This window comes from Lissotriton helveticus, chromosome 5_1, assembly GCF_964261635.1.
Source record: "Lissotriton helveticus chromosome 5_1, aLisHel1.1, whole genome shotgun sequence".
Lineage (NCBI taxonomy): Eukaryota > Metazoa > Chordata > Amphibia > Caudata > Salamandridae > Lissotriton > Lissotriton helveticus.
Genome location: NC_136065.1, coordinates 173,073,072 through 173,095,617, shown reverse-complemented (window position 1 = coordinate 173,095,617; position 22,546 = coordinate 173,073,072). Strand labels below are relative to the sequence as shown.

General features: G+C 45.4%; 1 protein-coding gene across 1 annotated transcript in view; it reads left to right on the top strand.

Moving 5' to 3' along the window:
• RBM18 (RNA binding motif protein 18) overlaps nt 1-22,546 on the top strand; it is a 143,038-nt gene that overhangs the window by 82,617 nt on the left and 37,875 nt on the right. The gene's annotated exons all lie outside the window — the stretch shown is intronic.

The following is a 22,546-nucleotide window of genomic DNA, read 5'->3' as shown; positions in this document are numbered from 1 at the left end:
TTTTTAGTTAATGAGGTCTATTCACTACAGTAGTACTACTCATGTACTTCAAAATGCTGTTCACTAACTTACAAGTGGTGGTCTCCATCACCAACTGTCCTAAATGAATCTGTATAGAGATCTCAGCACACGTATGCCTACATTTTAGTAGTAAATATGGTAGGGGCATGGGTTGTGGCTGTGAAATGGGGAATACTTACTCCTAATGGGAGGGGTTTCGGCAGGAGTAAGGACGGGTTAAGGGAAACCTAGGGAGGGGGAAGCCCAAACATAAAAGAGTAATCCCATTCCTAATCACCAACCACTTCTAAAGTTAATACAGCCAAAAAAGCCCAAACTACTAGTCAGAACTGTAATAACTCCTGTACCACTCATGGCTAACCACTGGTACTGCAATGCCCTCTCGTAAAACATAATGGAGGTAGCGACTTAAAATACCACCCGATTGGAAATAATTTTAAAATAAATGAATTCAATATGACTTATTACAAATATATATGTAGCTGTAATTACATGTTAAGTTGAATACAATTCAAAATAATTATTTTATTTATAAATATTTTAATAGCCTTTTATAAATCATTAAAGTAACTTCATTTAAAAAAACATTAAATTAATTTTATACATAGTTTTAATCGTGTTTAATACATAAATTAAAAAAATAGGTATTTAAAAAAATACATTTTAATCTATTTAAATTAATAAAATATTTAATTAACAATTAGGTTTATAGTTATGTAGAATTTTTCATTTTGTTCTACATTTAACAAAAATGTATAGAATGAATTTACATTAATATCGATCATAAAAAATGTACTATTCTTTTTAAAGTTTAATAAACATTTTACAATTTCCCTATACTTTACCATATGGAAATCTTTGCCCCGGTGGCAGAGATCCTTGCCTACTTTTAAAACGCTAGAAGAAGTAACTTTGCACCCAAAAATTAGGCTGCACGAAGTGAGTATGGGGTTGGTGACTTGAAATACTCTATTGAAAATGTTACATTCCTCAAAAGTACTCGAACGTTGGACAAACAAATCTCAAAATAGGTATTTGTATTAATCAGTTCGGTATTATCCCTTGAGATTTTTATGGGTCACTTAAAGTAGATATTTTTACAGGAAATGTGTAAATTAACAAAATCATTGCTAAGTTGATAATGAGTTGTTTTCATATTTCCTTTAACAAAACCTAAACTCAAAATATGTGCTTCTGATGGAAGCTTCTTACAGTATATTCCCCACCTTTTAGATTCCCACTGGTGCCTGACTGGATCAAAAAACATTTTAGCAGTTGCTCCAGCACGCCGAAGGTGCACTATAAGACTCTGCAGCAGTTTGGGGCCATCTCCAGAAGAGATAGCATCGATCAATATATAGCTATCACCCCTGCATGCTGACATCGGTTCCCTTTTTTTCCCTGCCCCTCGATCTCTGCTCCCAAATTTGTCAGTTCTTCACTGACTTCCAAAATGGCTCATTTAGTACTGTGTGTTAGGGCCATGTCTTTCCTGAAGACTACAATCTTCAAGCCGTTCTACACCTGCATAAAGCAGATGTCGGTTTCAGAACTGTATGATGTCAGCCTCAGATCCAAGCATGATTTGAAGTTGTGAAAAGTTTGATTATTTGTTGAAGTATTCCTCTTCAAGTTATAATGGCACTTATTAGGTCCACTTTGATCTCAATAATTTAAACCTAAGCTCAACCCTTAACAGCTGATGCACAGCGCAGACAGGCTTAACTTCACTGAAATGTGTAAAGCAATGGTCTGTAACAACCCAGTTAAAATAAAAGTACCACTCTACTTTAAAAAAAGTAGAGACATTTTAATGAGTAAAAGAACACCAAAATAACAACGGGGATATTATTTTGCAAAGTTTTAAATGGTTCTAGCGCCATAAAACGCAAAGCGCCTACCATGGTTATCTGCTTGCCCTAGACAAGGACGGTAAAATGTTAAGGCTGACTGCGATGGAGTGCGTGTCCATTACAGGGACCTGGTTCGGTCCAGTAGAAAGTTTACCTTCTGGCTTAGTCTTTTTTTTTCTTAGAGAAAATACTTTTCAGCGGGCCAGGGTACTAGCTAGATCTGGGGGAGAGCTCGCCTCCAGCCTCCTCATGAGCATCAAGTTTTGGCCGGAAATTCGAGGCTCATGGCATTGACAGCGGGAAAGCTCCAAGCGCACTGAGTCTGAAGCGTGTGGCCAGGGAGGTCTCATCAGAAGTTTTCCACTACTTGGCATCTGACTCTACATTCTGAATCGCAGGCCATTGCCTTTCTGTTGAGATTGAAATTTCCTCTGCATGGTAAGAGACGTGTACTCCTGCCTTGAGTGCCCAACTGTACTATTGTCGGGTCCCTAATGCTGATTTTATGTTTTTGGGGATCAAAAGCAAACACGGATCATGCATGTACGCCTGAGATAGGTCTGTCTCATGAACTGCGGTCTTATTGGACCCGGGGGGTCGTCCAAAGCACTACCCTTATAGTGATGCAAGGCTACTGTATTCACTAAGAGTTAAACAGCACGAGTGCAGTGGTGGCAGCATACCGTGTAGTAATCGGTAGAAGTGAACAGGTAATTTTTACCCTGGGTCATCTGAGTAAGGCCTACAGGCTCACTCACCTTTTTAAAGTCCTGCTACCTATGTGCTTAACTCACCCTTAACCTACATCAGGTAGATGTAGAGTGTTGTGCAGCATATGGGTAGTGACTCTGCGCTGGATGATTGTGTGCCTGGGAAGGGCAGGTAGAGCAGTGCCGTATAGTATATGTAAACTTAGAAGCGTGGCTAGGTTACACTCTGCGTATAACCAATATTTGAGTAGCAATATGATCAAATATCTTCAAAGTTGCTCCAGGGAACAAAATAGAATCGGCCACCCACGTCCCAATAATCCTCTGTGTCAAAAAGTAAGCAGTGGATAAGCAGTAAACACAGTATTGCTTCGGAGCAAAGGACAAATTACCATTCAAAATTCAGCCATATCAAATTATCAGTCCAATAAAGGTTCCAGATTCAAGGTGTTCTCAAATGGTTATCTTCTTTATTTCCTTGTTTCCTTTGTTCTTATCACAATTGTAGATGTTTTATACATTAATTCTTGGTGGTGAGTTGGTATAGATGACATCACCAAACGTAGCCAATAGCCGACACGTGTTTCGTCTCGGGGAAAATCACCCGACAACTTCCTCAGGGCAAGCACAAATCTCTGTAAGCAAGTTCACCACATTCCAGGTAAGGCCTGTGTGTGGCCCCATAAAACATGGGTCTAAAAAATATAATTCATATGCGGTACGTATCCTTCAGCGATCTGACGTATTTTGCTAATAAATTTCTCGGGCAGACTTATAAACTGGTCCGGATAGATGTACATAGAATTAGTTCATATAGCAGAGAGTACTCCAGCCGTCATCGTCGGTTCAAAGGTCAGTGAAAAAATATATACATACATGAGAGATGCAAGTAAAAGCCTTCAACGAGGCAGTACTGCAGCTTATTCAAACTATCCCTGGTTCCTGTTAAGCAGCTTTTGGCCCCATGAATATGTTTGGGCCTCAAGTCGGACTTTAGGCGCAGGGCCTTTCTTTGTGCTGACTGACCCCCTGCTAGGTCTCTGCATGCCACCCCCACCTCTCCCCAGTGCTGGGCTGCACTTCTGCTCCTTTGCCGAATGCCACACTCAAACTGGTACTGGCTTGTTTGACACCCACCTCTGCTCCAGATGCATTCGTTCAGATCCAACCCATGCGCTTGTTTCTGATCTGGAGCAGAGTTCAGCTAGATCTCAACCAATGTTTCATTATGAGATTACGAAGGTACTAAAAGTGATGTGGGAGGGTTATCAGGCAGTGCCTTTGCACCTGACAACAGCATTTGCAGCACACACTGAGTTTGTTTGTTTTGAACCCTGAACCCTTGAACACTGATGCAATCGAGAACCTTGAGAATGTTCCACATGATGAGGAAGCTGACGTATTGTTGTCCTCTTATAGTTCTGATGCTGGCTTATATTTAGACTTTTAAAATAATAGTGGCCATGATACCACACTAGAGACATGTTGCGCTCCCCATTGGGGAACGCCTACTGAAGGAAGCACCTCCTTTGAAATTGTGGTCCGTAGAGCCACAGAAGAGTTTGGAACCACAGTTGCTAGCCGTGGAAATCTATAAAGCAAATTTGCTTACATATGTCTTGCCACCTGACCCTTCAACTTCAGATCCTTAGATATTTTTCAATGAAGCCCTGCCCGAAACCCTGACGGCTGAATTGTGGTAGTCCTATTCGGCGCCACTGGTACGTTCTCCCATCGCGAGGTGCATTAGGGTGATCTGGCCTTTTTGATATAGCACCCTACAGTAGTAGTTTAGGCTTAAGTCATCAAGGCTTACACATTACCTTCCCTACATGCCTACCTGACAGACAATTGAAGCTCATTGATAAGATTGTTGAAAGGTTTTTCTCCTATGCCAGTTTGGCGCTGAGGTCTCTGAATGCTGTCTGATTCTTGGGGAGATACACTCATGTCCTCTGGGATACCTCAAAGGAATTTTGCCTGCCCTCCGTAAGGAGTTCTGAAATGTTTCACTTGGACGGTTGTAAGATTGTGTGGGCCATGCTATAGGTACTAGTGTGCTGATTCACCATCACGCTAGGATGTGCAACACAGGGTTTTCTGGGGCTGTGCAGGCACCTCCATGGGTATGCCTTTTGATGGTTGCAAGCTGTTTGGAGACGAGGGGGATTAAGCTCTGTTGCATTTTACTGAAAGCCTGCTACAAGCCTGCTATTTTGGTTTGCTCATCATGGTCTGTCAGTACTGGCAACAATACTGGAAATTCAGGGGTTACTCCTGGGGCCTTGCTTACGACCAGAGGCACCCATCTCAGTCAGGTAGTCACTTGAGCCCTTTTGAGGCACCAGGAGGTACGGGGGCGGCAGAGGAATGTGCTACTAACACAAAGGACAACCCTCAACTTTATATACCCCAGTCGTCCCCAAGCCTTCTGGTTCCCCCTTTGGGAGTTAATGGGGCCACTAGAAGACAGAAAATGTTTTTATCTTCCCAGCTGCCATGCAGTTACCTGGGACTAGTGGCTCTTGCTGGTTGTTTACTAGGGTTGCACCGTTCCATTTCAACCAGTCCACCCTAACCCCCACCTGTCCGCCACCCCCACAGTTTCTCCTATTTTCACCCAGACTTTGGCAAGATAAAATGTCATCTTTTCTAAATAAGTTGTTATTGCTGGTCAAGGGGGCAACAGAAAGTCCCTAAGGTGAGGTCTGAGGGGTTGCTATTCCTGTACTCCTGTTACTTTTTGGTATCCAAGAAAAACAACGGGCTTAAGTCAATTTTGGACCTTCGGTTCTTGGACGTCTCCATGTGAACTACAAATTCAAGATGCTTACTCTAGCCCAGGCCCTCTATACCCTACATACTGAGTATTGGATGATGTCTGTAGATTAGCAGAATGTGTACTTTCATATACTCTGCTTCATTGTGAGGTAGGAACATTTCCAGTTAACCGTCCTGTCCTTCAGCCTCACAACTGCCCGCTGATATTTATGAAGGTGATTACCATGCTGCAGCCTTTCTTCATAGGTCGTGAGAGGCATGTTCCCATACCTCAGTAACTGGCTTTTGAAAGAGGCTTGCCATAGTCAGGTGTGGGCCTCCTATCCATGACCATCTTTCTGCTGTCCTCCCTGAGGTTCCCTTTCAATCAGCCGAAATTCCACCTTCTGCCATTGCAGAGGATTCCCTTCGTAGGAGCCATACTGGACATGGTGGTTTCCCCTGCAGTGTATCCGGAACATTTAGATACGCTCCTGATGTTTCAGGCTCGTTCTGTGTTTCAGTGGGGATGGTTCAGCCTTCTTGATCCCCTGAACTCATATATCCTACTAGTGCTTCATGTCCTTTGACACATGCCGGTTCTGCATTGGAACCTCCATCTTCAATGGGCCCAGCACTACAGGCACCTCTTGGATAACATTTAAGTGTCGGTTGAGGTGGTGGAGGAGAGATGCCAACTTGAATCTTAGCAGCCCACTGCTGTACTAAATGTAGTGTTCATGGTGCCGACAAATGTGTTGGGTCTAAGCCAGGGAGGCCACCTGAATGAGGTGGAGATCAGTGGCCTCTGGTTTCCTCTGGTGCGCATGCGCCAAACAATTTTTTGGAGTTGTGTGCCATCCGGCTGCTTCTCAAGGCCTATCTGCCTCACATCATGGGCACCACTGTGCATGTTCCAATAGACAAGACTACCGCCATGTGGTACTGCAACAAACAAGGTGGTGTTGGGTTGCATCCCATGCCAGCAAGCACGGAGTCTTTGATACTAACTGGACCATCTCTAGATTTGTCTGACTGTAGAACATCTGGCAAGATTCCTAAATGCCAGGGCGGACCAGTTCAGCAGATGCCATCTAGCCGACCATGATTGTGCCTGCATCTGCAGGTTTTTAGTGGGGTATTCGACAGTAGGACATACTTTGGGTAAATGTTTTTGTTATTGCCGAGAAAACTCATTCTCAAACCATTTTCAATCTAGAGTTTCCACCTCAGAGTTTCCTGCTGGACAAGTTTTCCTTGAATGGGACTCCGGTTTTCTTTACACCTTCCCCTCTATAGTGCTGTTTCCCTAAGTTCTGAAGCGGGTCAGGAGGGAGTGGACTCAACTCATCCTGATAGCATTGGAACTTGCTTGAGGGTCTAACGCTCTGACCTCCTGAGCATGAACATTTAACCCCGCTCTGTCTACTCATCTGCAGGGATCTGCTCTCCTGACAACAGGGCACGGTTCTACACCCGAACTTCACGATGTATCTCCACGTGTGGACACTGAGTGGAATGTGCTGAGTTGATTTGATCTGCGTGCTGAAGTGGTAAATGTGATTGTCAGTTTGTTATCTGTCTACAAATTCAATCTGTTCTGGTCGATGGGTTTGGTTTATGGCCAGGTGTAAAAACCATTAGATCAATGCTTTTCAAAGCAAAGCCTTCTAATGTTGTCCTGATTGTTCTGGCTTTGGTCCAGAGGGCTTTTCTGTGAGCACTGCCATTTTTCGGCCCTTCTGCATTTGACTGATCAGTGCTCTCTGTTTAAATAACCAGTTGTGATACATTTTTTGAAAGGGCTTAAGTCAGTTTTCTCCTGCAGCCTTTGTTATGCCGTAGAGTACCTTAATTTGGTCCTTACGTTCTTTATGTGCACACCTCTTGAACCCATGCAGTGTTCACTGTGAGACAAAGTGATGTGTAAGGTTTGGTCTAGCATCTTTTGTTCTTTCTGGAACCCCCGGAGCCCATCACTACATGCCTTTTTTTCAGTTAAATAATGGTTAATTCTGTTATCTATTGTTTCCAGTTTATTTTATTTTTTTAGCTACAAATTTACCTTACTGAACATTGCAAAATTCTCAGTTAAATATACAAAGCGCTTACAACATCTTCACATTCACATGTGCCACGCAAACCCAAATATTAAGTATGCAGCAAATTCGATCCCTCTGAGACTACTTCTACCACGCTCCAATCCAGTACTCCATTTTATCACACCCATAAACTTTTGCTGCTATCTTCCACTCATACTCAAAACACACTTGTTCGAGGCATGTGGGCTGCTGAATTCATATCTTGTGCATAGATCGCCGCCTAGTGTTGGGTCCGGATGATTGCACATTGTTGTCCTGGAAGAGTCTTCGAAGTATCACAAGATAGGTGGCTCCTCCCCTGGACTACAGTGTGCATGGGCATCCTTTCCATCCTCAGATTGTTTTTTTCCGCCATTGGGTTCGGATGTACTTTTCTTTACTCAAGTTATTGGGTTCGGATGTACTTTTCTTTACTCAAGTTCGGAAACTTTTCTATAAGGCCAAAAGGCCTTCGGGGTCGTCGGTATTGTATATTCGATCGGTAGCGAGTTCTTGTTCCAGTTCTTTTCGAAGCAGGACGTCGAGGAGAGCCGCGTGGCCTTTTCGACACCAGAGGCCCGATCGTCGATGGAACGGAGCCCGTTCAAACAATGCCCCCTTTGTAACTCCAAATACCCGCACATCGATGTACACCCGGTGTGCAACAAGTGCTTATCACCCGACCACAACAAGGACAACTGTATAGCTTGTGCTCGATTCCGGACGAAGAAGACGCTTCGGCTCCGACGTGCAGCAAGACAACCGATGACGAAGCCAGCGCCCGACCCGGTGAATATCTTCGATGAAGACGACGATGAGTTCGTCCAGGCTGAGGATCCAGAACAAGCGTCGGATCCAGGTTCGGAGCACGACTCCACCTACTATGAAGACGACGAAGAACGCGTCGAGGAAGAACAACACGTCGAAGAGGTAAGGGACGACGTGCCCCCATCGGAGCCGTCGATGACAACTCGAGTGATAAACCAGGCCCAACAGTGGGTACTGGGCCTCAAAAAGACACTCAAAGACTTGCAAAGACTCAGGTCGAGGCATCGCCACAAGGCCTTAGCCAAGATCTTACCAAACATTCTATAGCCCCGCGTCTCGGCCCGGCTAAGAATATCTCACACGAGCCATCGGTCGCCCTACAGAAAGCGAAACCAAAAGCTGTCGAGACAATAACGAAACCGAAACTGCTGAAAACAGTCCTCGGATCGAAGAGTGCGGCCGCATCAGTTTCGACGCCGAGAAAAAGCGTCGGCGACCCTGCTGGATCGACCACAAAGGGTGTCGAAACAAAAATTGGTGCGCTGAAGTCCATCACTAAGGCCAAGGGCGTCGAACCGACAAGGTCGGCGTCGACGGACAGCGACACAAACAAAGGACTCGAGTCTCGAAAAGCCCTCAACCCGAGGCACCGGGTCGAACACCAACAGCTCGGCAAAACACTCGAGCCGAAACCTAAAGGCGCCTCCAAGGAGCAAATCGAACCGAAGAAAAAAAGCGCGCCTCCGACGCAACAGACAACGAAGTACACGCAAGGCCAACAGCACGACGACAAGGTGAAGTCTGTCGGTCCAATATCAACATCGGGCACAAAGCCACCGATAAAGTTCGGACTGCCCCAACAGCACGGTCTAAGGTGGTCGATCTGAAGACAAGGATCGAACCGACCAAGTCGGCGTCACTGGGGAAAAGGAGTCATCCACTAGATGAGGATGTTATGTACCAGGAGCCCTCCTATGATAATCAGTCGAAGCTCCATATCGACGCCGACACAGGTAAACTTACAGTTTATCAACGAAAAATAAGGTCGTAAAATCCTCTGGAGTCATACAAAATCCCACTGAAGAAGAAAAGGGATTCTTCAACCTCACCTGTCCACTTTAAACCTGTAAGTTACTATGGCCAGGACACCTCTGCAGGCTCACCCACACGCTCTACTGAGGATATGGGGTATGACTATGATGAACAATATAGTTACCCTGCAGGCGATGATCAGGAGGACCAGATCCAATCCTGGACAGATCCTATTGACCAGGGGGAGTCACAACCAATCCCTGATACTCCTTCTTACCCTGTAAAAACTTCGCCAACAGAGGATACAGCAGCGTTTAACGCGTTAATAGAGAGGGCAGCACAAAATCATGATGTGGACATGCATGCTGACCCAATTGAGGAGGATTTCTTGTTTGACACTTTCTCAACTTCAGAGAAATCGGTTAAGACATTGTCAATGTTAAAAGGTGTCCTAAAACACGCTGGAGACATTTTCAAGGAAACCACAAGAGCAAGGGTTGTTAACCCCAGAATTGAATGAAAATACAGACCGGCGCCTGTGGACCCTACATACATTCGGGGACAGCTGCCGTTGGACTCCTTGGTGGTATCCAATGCTCGGAAACGGGCCAACTCCCAAACGACGGGCGATGCTCCACCTCCAGACAAAGATTCTAAAGTATTAGAAGCTTCTGGTAAACGGGTGGCTGCTCAAGCAGCTAACATCTGGAGAATTTCCAACACACAGGCCGTATTAGCCAGATACGATAGGGCACATTATGACACATTAGAGCAACTGCTACATTTGCCTGATGCCTACAAAGAAGGAGCGGAAACTCTCATACAGGAAGGGAAACTGATATCCAACGCATCCATTAAATGTGCTCTAGATGTAGCAGACACTGCAGCCAGGGCCATCAACACAAGTGTCATGCTTAGAAGGCATGCTTGGTTGCGCATCTCAGGGTTCAAACAAGAGATTCAAACAACATTGTTAAATCAGCCTGTAAACCCTGATTTCTTATTTGGTCCTGATGTGGACACAATATTAGAAAAAATTAAAAAGGACACTGAAACAGCCAAATCCATGGGTGCCTTGCAGTCACAACAATTCAGAGGTGGTTCCTTTCGTCGCTCCGGTAACAGAGGAGCTACACGAGAACAGGCATCACAGCAGACCCCATACAGTAAAGGGAGCACGCAAACCACCTATAATAAAAACAACAGAGGTGGTTACCGTGGCAACAGCAAAAAAGGTAGAGGACGAGGGAATAACACCAGATCCTCCACCAATACTAAACAGTGACGCCTTGTCACTGCCCCCAGACCATATAACACCGGTCGGGGGACGATTACATCAGTTCCTACCAGTCTGGGAGAGCATTACAACAGACAGGTGGGTGAGACAACTTATTCAATACGGCTATTGTCTAGAGCTAACGTCCACTCCACCCAACATACCCCCAAGACACCGTCCTATGTCCATAGAGCACATAGACTTATTGCAGCAGGAGGTTATCAGCATGCTGAAAAAAAGGGCCATAGAACTCGTCCCTATAGAGCAACTGGGTACAGGGGTGTACTCGCTGTACTTCTTAATCCCCAAAAAGGACGGGTCTCTCAGGCCTATACTAGACCTCAGGCCCCTAAACCAATACATCTTGTCAGAACATTTTCACATGCTCACTTTACAGCAGGTTCTACCATTACTATGTCAGGGAGACTTCCTCGCAACATTAGACCTAAAGGATGCGTATTTCCACATACCAATACATCCAGCACACAGAAAGTATCTCAGGTTTACCATACAAAACCAGCACTACCAGTTCAAAGTACTGCCTTTCGGGGTAACAACTGCCCCAAGGGTGTTTACCAAGTGCCTAGCGACAGTAGCGGCGCACCTGCGGAGGAACAATATCCACGTCTACCCGTATCTGGACGACTGGCTTATACAAGCAAAGTCAGCCCAGCAATGTGCCGACCACATGTCCCGCACTATTCACCTCCTCCACAGCCTCGGATTCTCATTAAACTACACAAAGTCTCATCTCCAGCCCGCCCACGTACAACAGTACCTGGGAGCGACAATAGACACTCTGGCAGCAAAAGCGCAGCCGAACTCAGCAAGAATAAACAGCATTCAATTACTGATTCAGATATTCAGACCCCAACACTCGCTCACAGCAAGGGTGTTTATGCAGTTGATAGGCATGATGGCCTCCTGCATCTTCATAGTCCCTCACGCGAGACTACACATGCGTCCGCTTCAGGAGTGCTTAGCACGGCAGTGGAACCAGGCTCAAGGACAATTAAAAGACCTAGTGTTGGTGACCGGTCGCGCATACAACTCTCTGCATTGGTGGAACCCACAAAACCTTTGCAAGGGGCGACCGTTCCAAGAGCCTGTGCCACAAATAGTGCTGACGACAGACACATCTCTCCTGGGATGGGGAGCGCATGTCCTCCATTACACAGTGCAGGGACTATGGACGACACGGCAGAAAAAGATGCACATCAACCTGCTGGAACTGATGACAATCTTCATGGCAATGAAGGCGTTCAAGGTACATTTGTGCAACAAAGTCGTGTTGATCCGGACGGACAACATGACTGCCATGTACTACATACAGAAGCAGGGAGGGACACACTCTCCACAGTTGTCACATATAGCGCAAAGCATGTGGAAGTGGGCCATTCAGAGAAACATCTTCCTCATGGCGGAACACCTCCCAGGCAAGGACAACCAGATTGCGGATCTGCTCAGCAGACACAGCCACCAGATGCACGAGTGGGAAATACATCCCTCAGTGCTGCACCCGTACTTCCAGCAGTGGGGTCACCCAGAGATACACCTGTTCGCCACAAGGGAAAACGCAAAATGCCAAAGCTTCGCCGCCAGGTTTCCACATCCGCAGTCTCAGGGCAATGCGATATGGATGAACTGGTCAGGCAGATTTGCGTACGCTTTTCCACCAGCCCCGCTCATACCGCTAGTGGCACGCAAACTGCGACAACACTCGATGACACTCATCCTAGTTGCTCCAACGTGGGCAAGGCAACCCTGGTACACCACGTTCCTAGAACTTTCCGTGGTGCCTCATCAAAGGCTGAGATTAACACCCAGTCTTTTAACACAGAGCCATGGCGACATTCAGCACCCAGATCCGCAACAGTTGAACCTTGCGATCTGGCTCCTGAAGTCATAGAGTTTGGTTACCTGAACTTGCCTCCTGACTGTATGAATATTATCAAAGAGGCAAGAAGACCTACTACCAGGGCATGATATGCGGCAAAGTGGAAACGATTTGTCATCAATTGCACCAATAATGACATAAATCCGCTAGAGGCATCTACTCAAAACATCATATGTTACCTTTTGCATTTGCACAGATGCAATCTGGCTTACAGTTCCATACGTATACATTTAGCTGCGGTGGCAGCTTATCTTCAGAACAGGCAGCACCTTTCACTCTTCAGAGTACCTGCTATTAAAGCTTTCATGGAGGGACTCGGACGAGTAATTCCTCCTAGACACCCACCTTCACCTGTCTGGAACTTGAACGTAGTTCTGACCAGACTAATGGGACCCCCTTTTGAACCGCTACACTCATGTGAGATACAGTTCCTAACGTGGAAAGTGGCCTTTCTAGTGGCGATTACATCCCTTAGAAGAGTTAGTGAGCTGCAAGCTCTAACTATTCAGGAGCCCTTCATACAAATTCACGCAAATAGGGTTGTGCTACGAACGAACCCTAAATTTATGCCAAAGGTGGTATCCCAGTTTCACATCAATCAAGCTATAGAACTGCCAGTGTTCTTCCCAAATCCAGATTCAGTGGCAGAAAGAGCTCTACATACCTTAGACGTTAAAAGAGCTCTCCTGTACTATATAGACAGGACAAAACCTTTCAGAAAAACTAAGCAGCTGTTTGTTGCCTTTTCACCACAGCACAAAGGCAACCCCATTTCCAAATCAGGTATAGCCAGGTGGATTGTTAAGTGCATACAAATTTGTTATCAAAAAGCTAAACGCACATTAACAGTGCCCCCAAGAGCGCATTCAACACGCAAATTAGGGGCATCCATGGCTTTCCTAGGGAACATTCCTCTAGAAGACATATGTAGAGCAGCCACATGGACTACCATACATACATTTATCAAACACTACTGCGTAGATGTACACTCCAAACAGCAAGCAGCTGTAGGACAGGCTGTTCTCAAGACTCTTTTTCAGACTGCCGCAGCTGGCACAGGCAACCACCGCTAAAAGGGAGACTGCTATACATTCTATGCACAAGATATGAATTCAGCAGCCCACATGCCTTGAACGGAATATGCTACTTACCAGTATGCATCTGTTCTTGGCATGTAGGGCTGCTGATATTCATATCGCCCTCCCTCCTCCCCGGTGCCTGTCGCAGCTGTAGCACTCAGTATTCATCTATAGCATGGACATCTCTTACTGATTCCTACTCCATCCCTGCCACAATGGCGAAAAACAATCTGAGGATGGAAAGGATGCCCATGCGCACTGTTGTCCAGGGGAGGAGCCACCTATCTCGTGATACTTCGAAGACTCTTCCAGGACAACAATGTGCAATCATCTGGACCCAACACTAGGCGGCGATCTATGCACAAGATATGAATATCAGCAGCCCTACATGCCAAGAACAGATGCATACTGGTAAGTAGCATATTCCTTATACCATCTGTCAATCTGCATTAAAATTTCAGTGTGAGAAACCCTCTCCCACGCAACTAACGATTGTGTACAGCTTTGGAGTGCAATTGAAGCAGGTGAGATCACCTTTCCTGTATACAAAGCATTCACCAATTTCCTCCGATTATGGTCAGTTTTCCTTTCAGTACACAGGATTGTGTACATAACTGTGTGTAGGGGGAAGTGGTGTGGCAATGAGGACAGTTGTCTCCTGTATTCAGAGATAGAGACTTCTCTCTTCTTCTCTCTTTATATTTATTCCAAAGAGGTTGATTTTCAGTAAGGTTCCTGCTAGGTCCTCTCTAGTTACAGGTCCTTCCAGTTTCTGTTCAAGATGGAGTAAAATATGTTACCTGGAAGACACAAAGTGTAACGGTCCTTAGAAAAGCCTCATTATCCTGTTCCATGTCCAGATTCTAACCCAAGGAAAAGGTTAATCAACCACTGATTACTGCCCGGACTAGTCTTCGGGAACACACATTCCCTATTTTCCTATAGGATGCTACGGCTTGTGGAGACCTACAGTAGCTGGATAGAAATTCCTAAGACCATTATTCTTAGTGTAGGTAGAACTCCAAGTCCATCCTTGGAAGTTATGCTCGAAGGCTGCAGACCCAGGCATACCTAGGGTTAACCTTCAATTTCTGTATCGCAATCTATGGGTAGACTTCATCTAGTACTGCAAACAAAGACTGTTATTATTGCTGTTATGCAGAATCAGGAGAAACCTGATAAAGTATTAAACATTAGTACATTGTGGGTGATTGGATTGCCACAAACTCTTTCAGCAGCCTTCTTCACCTGACATTAAGTCTGAACTGTGACTTCATAGGAATGGCTCTTCTCGGTCACATGGCAAACTACAATTTACTTGTGTGGCACTCCATGATAAAGACAGAGAGCTCTGTTTTTCAGTGATTTTGTTCCAGAGACTGGGGCCTCATTCAAACTCCTGTTGTAAACTCGATTTGTTAAGGAAATAAATACATATAACTAATACTTTGATCGCCAGGATAGACCTGGAGAAATGAGAATGGTGAAACCTGCTCGAAAAGAAGATAAATATGGAGTAATGCAATGCCTTTACTGCCCCATTGTTTACAACAGGCAACTTTTATAAGGCAATATTCATGAACAGATCTGAGTCCTGTAAGGTGGAAACCTCCTCTATGTATATGCCTAAGCTACTATTTGGGTTGAAAGAACTTGGTCACTGTTTCATATTCTTATAAAGTGGTGGATCACCTCTTTCTCAATTTTCTAGTCTTGCCTGTGTCCTCCACACATTTATTTCTTGTTTTTCTTCCATTCTGTTTAATCTAAAACAGTTACTTTATTATAAGAGCTAGTTCGAGGCATATGGGCTGCAGATGGTACATTTATGAATAGATCGCCATCTGGTGTTGGGCTCGGATGATTGCACTTTGTTTTTCTTCTGGAGAAGTCTTTTTCGTCATAGATGACTCCTCCTCTGGGTGTTAGTGCGCATGGGCATCGGCTCCATCCTTAGATTGTTTTTTTCCGCCATCGGGTTCGGATGAGGATCGAAGCGCTCCGGACCGACTTCAACAAAGAAGGCTATACCCGGCGCGTATCCATTTCCAAATCGACGGTATTGTTATCGAACGCATCTTCACTCCATACCGACGCGGTTCGAAGGACAACAACTACAACAAACTCGACGTAGTCCAGCCCGGGGTCCATGGAAAGGACTCCATTCAAAAAATGTCCAACGTGTGGTGCTAAGTTCCCACACAAGGACCTACACGAGGTGTGCAACCTCTGCTTGTCCCCTGAACACGAATCCAGGGACTGTGAGGCCTGTGCAGCGTTCTCTTCAAAATCGACGATTAGAAACCGTCGAGCCCGAAGACACGAGGTATCGAGAATGCAGTCACAAGCAATCCCGGAGCTGTTTGAGGACCAGCAACCAGAGGACGAGGAAGAAGAGGCCGACGAGGCGGGGTCTGAAGTGGACGAGTCCGACGTCGAGGAAATCGACGTCCAACAAACCGTGAGTGACGACGTCCCTTTACCAAAAAACAGACCCCACACGGTATCGACCCCGCCTTCGAGCCCGGTCAGACAACCGAAAAAAGTTTCCAACGCCCCGCCTTCGAGCCCGGCAACGAAACAGAAACCGAAACACTCGGTCTCCCATCATAGTGGTTCCGGTTCCGATAAACGGACCACATCGACACCGAAGCTCCACGTCAAGGAAAGCTCGAAGTCGAAGCAGTCCATGTCGACACCGAAACACGTTTCGGCGTCGAAAACACCCTCGACACCGGGGACATCTTCGATACCGAAGAAATCGGATCCGAATAAAATCTCGGTACCGAAAATACCAATGGACATTCAAAAGAAAAAACACCTTTCGGACCCGAAAACTGCGGTACCGATACAGGAACACGGAACAGATCCTAAACAAAAGACTCTGTTTATTGACCCAAAGACTGGCAAGGTAGTCACAGAATTACCTAAAAAGAGGAAGAATGAACATTCGGACGACAAGACTCATCCGAAAAAGAGAACAATGGGGACGAATACAACTCCTCCCCCTTCTCCCAGACCTAGACACACACCATCTTCTCCTCTTCCTTACAATAGGCCAAATATTCCTCCCACACGACCATCTACACCAACAACAGATGTAGAGAGTGACACAGGGAAGGGGGAACATCCTGGGGATGATGAAGACACAATCCCAGAGGAGGCAGACCCATGGGAAGAGTATAATGTAGGGTCAGATAACGATAATGACCCAGAATTGTATCCCTCTAAACCCTCACCTCCTGATGATAACACTGGTTTTGCACAACTCATTACTAGAGCAGCAATACATCATAAGGTAGAACTACATGCAGAACCTCAAATAGAGGATTTCTTATTAGAAACACTACCTACTGCACAAAGAACATCAGGAACACTACCAATGCTTAAGGGCCTTCTCAGTCATACATCAGAGATATTCAAAGACCCAGTGAGGGCTAGGGTACTGAACCCAAGAATTGATAAAAAATATAGGGCAGCTCCAAAAGACCCCATATACATTAAAGGGCAAGTTCCTTTAGACTCACTAGTGGTCACAAACGCTCGTAAGAGAGCAAACTCTTTATCTACAGGAGAAGCTCCACCTCCTGACAAAGAGTCCAAACTGATAGATGCATCGGGCAAGCGAGTGGCATCGCAAGCGGCAAACAGCTGGCACATAGCTAATACGCAAGCACTACTCGCAAGGTATGACAGAGCGCATTATGATGAGTTAGAGAAACTCATCACACATCTCCCTAAAGAACATCAAAAAAGGGCAGATCAACTCATACAAGAAGGGAAGTTAATTACTAACACTTCAATAAAGTGCGCCCTAGACGCAGCAGATACTGCAGCAAGATCTACAAACACAAGCATCATGTTAAGGAGACATGCATGGCTCCGAGTATCAGGGTTCAAACAAGAAGTACAAACATCGTTACTGAACCAACCTTTTGATGGTAAAACACTTTTCGGCACAGGGACAGATGAGGCCCTAGAAAAGATGAAGAAGGATACCGAGACGGCTAAATCAATGGGAGCATTGCAACAGCCGACACAAAGAGGTTCCTTTCGTAGGTCCACCTATAGAGGAGGATCCAAAAATACAGGTACAAGCCACCAACAAACCTCTTTTACACCTACATCACCCAGAGGTAATTCGAGATGTGGCTATAGAGGTAACAACAACAAAGGAAGAGGTCGCGGAAACAACAACAACCGCAACTCTCCAACCCCAAAGCAGTGACTTCATACAGCTCCCCCCAGACCATGTAACACCGGTCGGGGGACGCCTATCACAGTTCCTACCTGTCTGGGAAAAGATCACATCAGACAGGTGGGTGAGACAAATTATCCAACATGGTTATTGCCTAGAACTCACGGCTACCCCGCCAAACATCCCCCCCAAACAGCGTCCAATGAAACAAGATCACCTAACACTGTTAAAGCAGGAAGTACAATCCCTGCTAGGAAAGCATGCCATAGAGAAGGTTCCACAGCATCAACAAGGAACAGGAGTATACTCCCTATACTTCCTAATTCCCAAGAAGGATGGGTCTCTAAGGCCAATACTGGACTTAAGACCTCTCAACGCATATATAAATTCGGAACATTTCCACATGGTCACGCTCCAACAGGTACTCCCTTTACTGAAGGAAGGGGACTTTCTTTCTACACTGGATCTAAAAGACGCTTACTTTCATATCCCGATTCACAAAGCCCACAGGAAATACCTCAGGTTTGTGGTAGAAGGACAACATTATCAGTTCAAAGTCCTTCCGTTTGGTGTCACAACAGCACCAAGGGTGTTCACAAAATGCCTGGCAGTAGTGGCAGCACACCTGAGAAGACAACAAATACATGTCTTCCCATACTTGGACGACTGGCTAATAAAGGCCAGGTCACAAGAGGAATGTCTTCAAAACACGCAAAAGACAATTCAGCTACTACACCAGCTAGGGTTCACGGTGAACTACACAAAGTCACACCTACAACCAAACAAGATTCAACAATATCTGGGGGCTACTATAGACACAGAAAAAGCCAAAGTATACCCCAACCCAGTCAGGGTCCAAACAATGCTTACAGTCATTCAAAGATTTCAGCCACAACACTCACTACCAGCAAGAGTGTTCATGCAGCTATTAGGGATGATGTCATCCTGCATACTGCTAATACCATATGCCAAACTACAAATGCGTCCACTACAAGAATGTTTAGCGACACAGTGGAATCAGGCTCAAGGGCAGATTACAGATCTGGTGTTGGTAGACGACCGCACACACCGCTCTCTGAAGTGGTGGAACACAACAAACATTGTCAAGGGACGGTCGTTCCTAGAACCAATTCCACAGGTGACAATAACAGCGGACGCATCGCTCACCGGATGGGGAGCACATATGGACAAATACACAGTACAAGGAAGGTGGAGTGTGCAGGAAAGAAGACTGCACATCAATCATCTAGAACTACTAGCAGTGTTTCTAGCACTGAAAGCCTTCCAAATACATGTTACCAACAAAGCAGTCCTGATCAGAACAGACAACATGACAGCAATGTATTATATTCAAAAACAGGGGGGGACGCACTCTCTCCAACTATCCAGACTAGCACAGGAAATTTGGAGATGGGCCATTCCTCAAAACATCTATCTGTTAGCCGAACACCTACCAGGAGTCCAAAACCAGATAGCAGACATCTTAAGCAGACAGTCGGAACAAATACACGAATGGGAACTGCACCACCAAATACTGCAGCCATTCTTCCAAAGATGGGGACAACCAGAGATAGACCTCTTTGCCACTCATCAGAACGCAAAATGCCAAAGCTTCGCGTCCAGGTACCCACATCACCTGTCGCAGGGCAATGCGTTATGGATAAATTGGTCCAACAAATTTGCATACGCTTTTCCCCCTCTCCCACTAATCCCATTAGTGGTCAGGAAACTGCAACAACATTCAATGACCATGATACTTGTAGCACCCACGTGGGCAAGACAGCCGTGGTTCACCACGCTCCTGCAACTCTCACAAGTGCCACATCAAAAGCTAAGAATTCTACCCATGCACCTTACACAGAACCATGGAGAAATAGTGCATCCAGATCCAACTCAATTGAACTTAGCGATCTGGCTCCTGAGATCCTAGAATTTGGGTACTTAGATCTACCCCCAAATTGCATGGAGATAATTAAACAAGCGAGACGTCCAACCACCAGAGCATGCTATGCAGCTAAGTGGAAGAGGTTTGCTATACACTGTACTAATAACAATATCAACCCTCTGGACGTATCAACAAGGGAAATTATTTGCTACTTATTACACTTACAGCAATGTAATCTAGCGTACACTTCTATCAGAGTACATCTAGCAGCTATAGCAGCGTACCTACAAAACAGACAGCACATATCACTGTTCAAAGTACCAGCGATAAAAGCATTCATGGAAGGCCTTAACCCCTTCGGGGCTGATGACGAGCTGGGCTCGTCATGGAGTAGGGCGCTCGCATGCTCATGACGAGCCCAGCTCGTCATGAGCCCCACCCTCGGGGGAAGCGCCAGCGCTCTCCCCGAGTCAGCCCGATTTCGTTCGTTTCTGCGGGGATGGCAGGGGAAGACCTTCCCCTGCCTCCCCCCGCCCTCGTCATCAATGACGTCAGCGCGCGAGGCGCGCTGACGTCACTGGGGGTTCCAGTTGTTTACCGACGCGCAGGGAAGCCATTTGCTTCCTGCGCGTCGGAGTACAAAGAGGTTCGTTTTGCGGCTGGGGCAGGGGGGAATTTTTTGAAAAGGAGATCGAGTGAAAGGAAAGGCTTTTCCTTTCACTCGTTGCAAGTTTGGAGCATTCTGCTGCACGATCGTGCGATCGTGCAGCTGGAATGGTAGGGGTTTTTTTTTTTTTTGCATTTCTGGACAATTTCGTTGTTCGGGGAGCGGCCCCTTGGGGAAGGGTCGCTCCCCTTTGTGGGGTAACATTACTTTGTACTTGTTTTCATGCCTCTGGTATGACAAAATGTTGATTTGTTGGGAAAAAAAACCAGATGTATACATTTTCCAAGACAAAGTGCACTATACCCAGTAAATGAAAAAATACCATTGCAAGTTGCTGCTCAGTTTTTGGATCTGGGTTCGTCGGGTTCTTGGTGAAACTACAAGTCCTATATATCCCCACAACCAGGAAGGTCTAACAAATGTAACGGTATATTGCTTTCCAAGAGCTGTCAAAATTAGAAAAAGTTATAGGTGAAAACGTTGAGACAAAAGGCTATTTTTTTCAACAAAATTTCAAATATTCCAATATCTAACTGTTAGTTTCTATAACGAAACCTTCATGGATTTAGACAAATGACCCCTTTCTGAATTCAGAATTTTGTCTACTTTTCGAAAATGTAAAGCTTTCCAGGATCCATTATTGCTTTCAAACTCATTTCTACCATTAACTGGAAGGAGGTGGAAAGCTCTAAAAATAGCAAAAATAGGCTATGTCCCAGAAAAATGCCAAAACTGAGTGAAAAATTTCGGTTCTCTGACAAAAGTCTGTCATTCCCCGACAGCTGAGAAAATGGAGATTTCAGCCCCACAAACCCTTTTGTGATACCATTTTCAGGGAAAAACCCAGAGGCTTTCATTTGCAGCCCGTTTTTCCCATTTTTCTGAAAAAAACAAAAAAATCACTATATTTTGGTTAATTTCTGGGACCCCTCCAAGGGAATCCACAAACCCTGGGCGCCTTTAGAATCCACATGATGTTGGAAGAAAAAGACGCAAATTTGGCGTGGATACCTTATGTGGTCAAAAAGTTACAAGGGCCTAAGCGCGCTCTACTCCAAAACGCCAAAAAAAGCCTCAGCACAGGAGGGGAAAAGGCCTAGCAGCGAAGGGGTTAAAAGAGTCATTCCACCAAGGTTACCACCTGCCCCAGTCTGGAACCTCAATGTGGTACTCACCAGACTAATGGGGCCACCCTTCGAACCTATGCATAGGTGCGAAATACAATTCCTTACATGGAAGGTGGCATTCCTTATAGCTATTACCTCACTCAGGAGAGTAAGTGAATTACAGGCATTGACAATACAAGAACCTTTCTTACAGTTACACCAGAATAAAGTGGTTCTTAGAACAAACCCAAAGTTCTTGCCTAAAGTGATTTCAGCATTCCACATCAATCAGCCAGTGGAACTACCAGTCTTCTTTCCAAAGCCACAGACGGTGGCAGAGAGGGCTCTACACACACTAGATGTCAAAAGAGCCATTTTGTACTACATAGAAAGAACACAAAACTTCAGGCAAACTAAACAACTATTTGTAGCATTTTCCCCGACACATAAGGGCAATCCTATCTCTAAAGCAGGCATCGCTAGATGGATTGTAAGATGTATACAAATATGTTACATTAAAGCAAAGAGAACATTAACTGTTCCTCCTAGAGCTCATTCTACACGAAAACTAGGAGCATCTATGGCATTCTTAGGGAACATTCCCCTAGATGACATATGTAGAGCAGCAACTTGGTCTACACCACATACATTCACAAAGCACTACTGTGTTGATGTACAGGCTGCACAACAAGCCAGAGTGGGCCAAGCTGTATTAAAGACTCTATTTCAAACAGTTGCGACAGACACTGGTGACCACCGCTAGGGAGGTAACTGCTTTACAATCTATTCATAAATGTACCATCTGCAGCCCATATGCCTCGAACGGAATATGCTACTTACCAGTATGCATCTGTTCTTGGCATAGAGGGCTGCAGAGTGGTACATGCCCTCCCTGCCTCCCCGGAAACCTGTGTCTGTCCCAACATTATCTTATTTAGATACACTATCATGGGCATATCTTTATGTACTATACTACACTACTCCATCTAACCCTACTATGGCAAAACAATCTAAGGATGGAGCCGATGCCCATGCGCACTAACACCCAGAGGAGGAGTCATCTATGACGAAAAAGACTTCTCCAGAAGAAAAACAAAGTGCAATCATCCGAGCCCAACACCAGATGGCGATCTATTCATAAATGTACCACTCTGCAGCCCTCTATGCCAAGAACAGATGCATACTGGTAAGTAGCATATTCCTTAGTAGATCT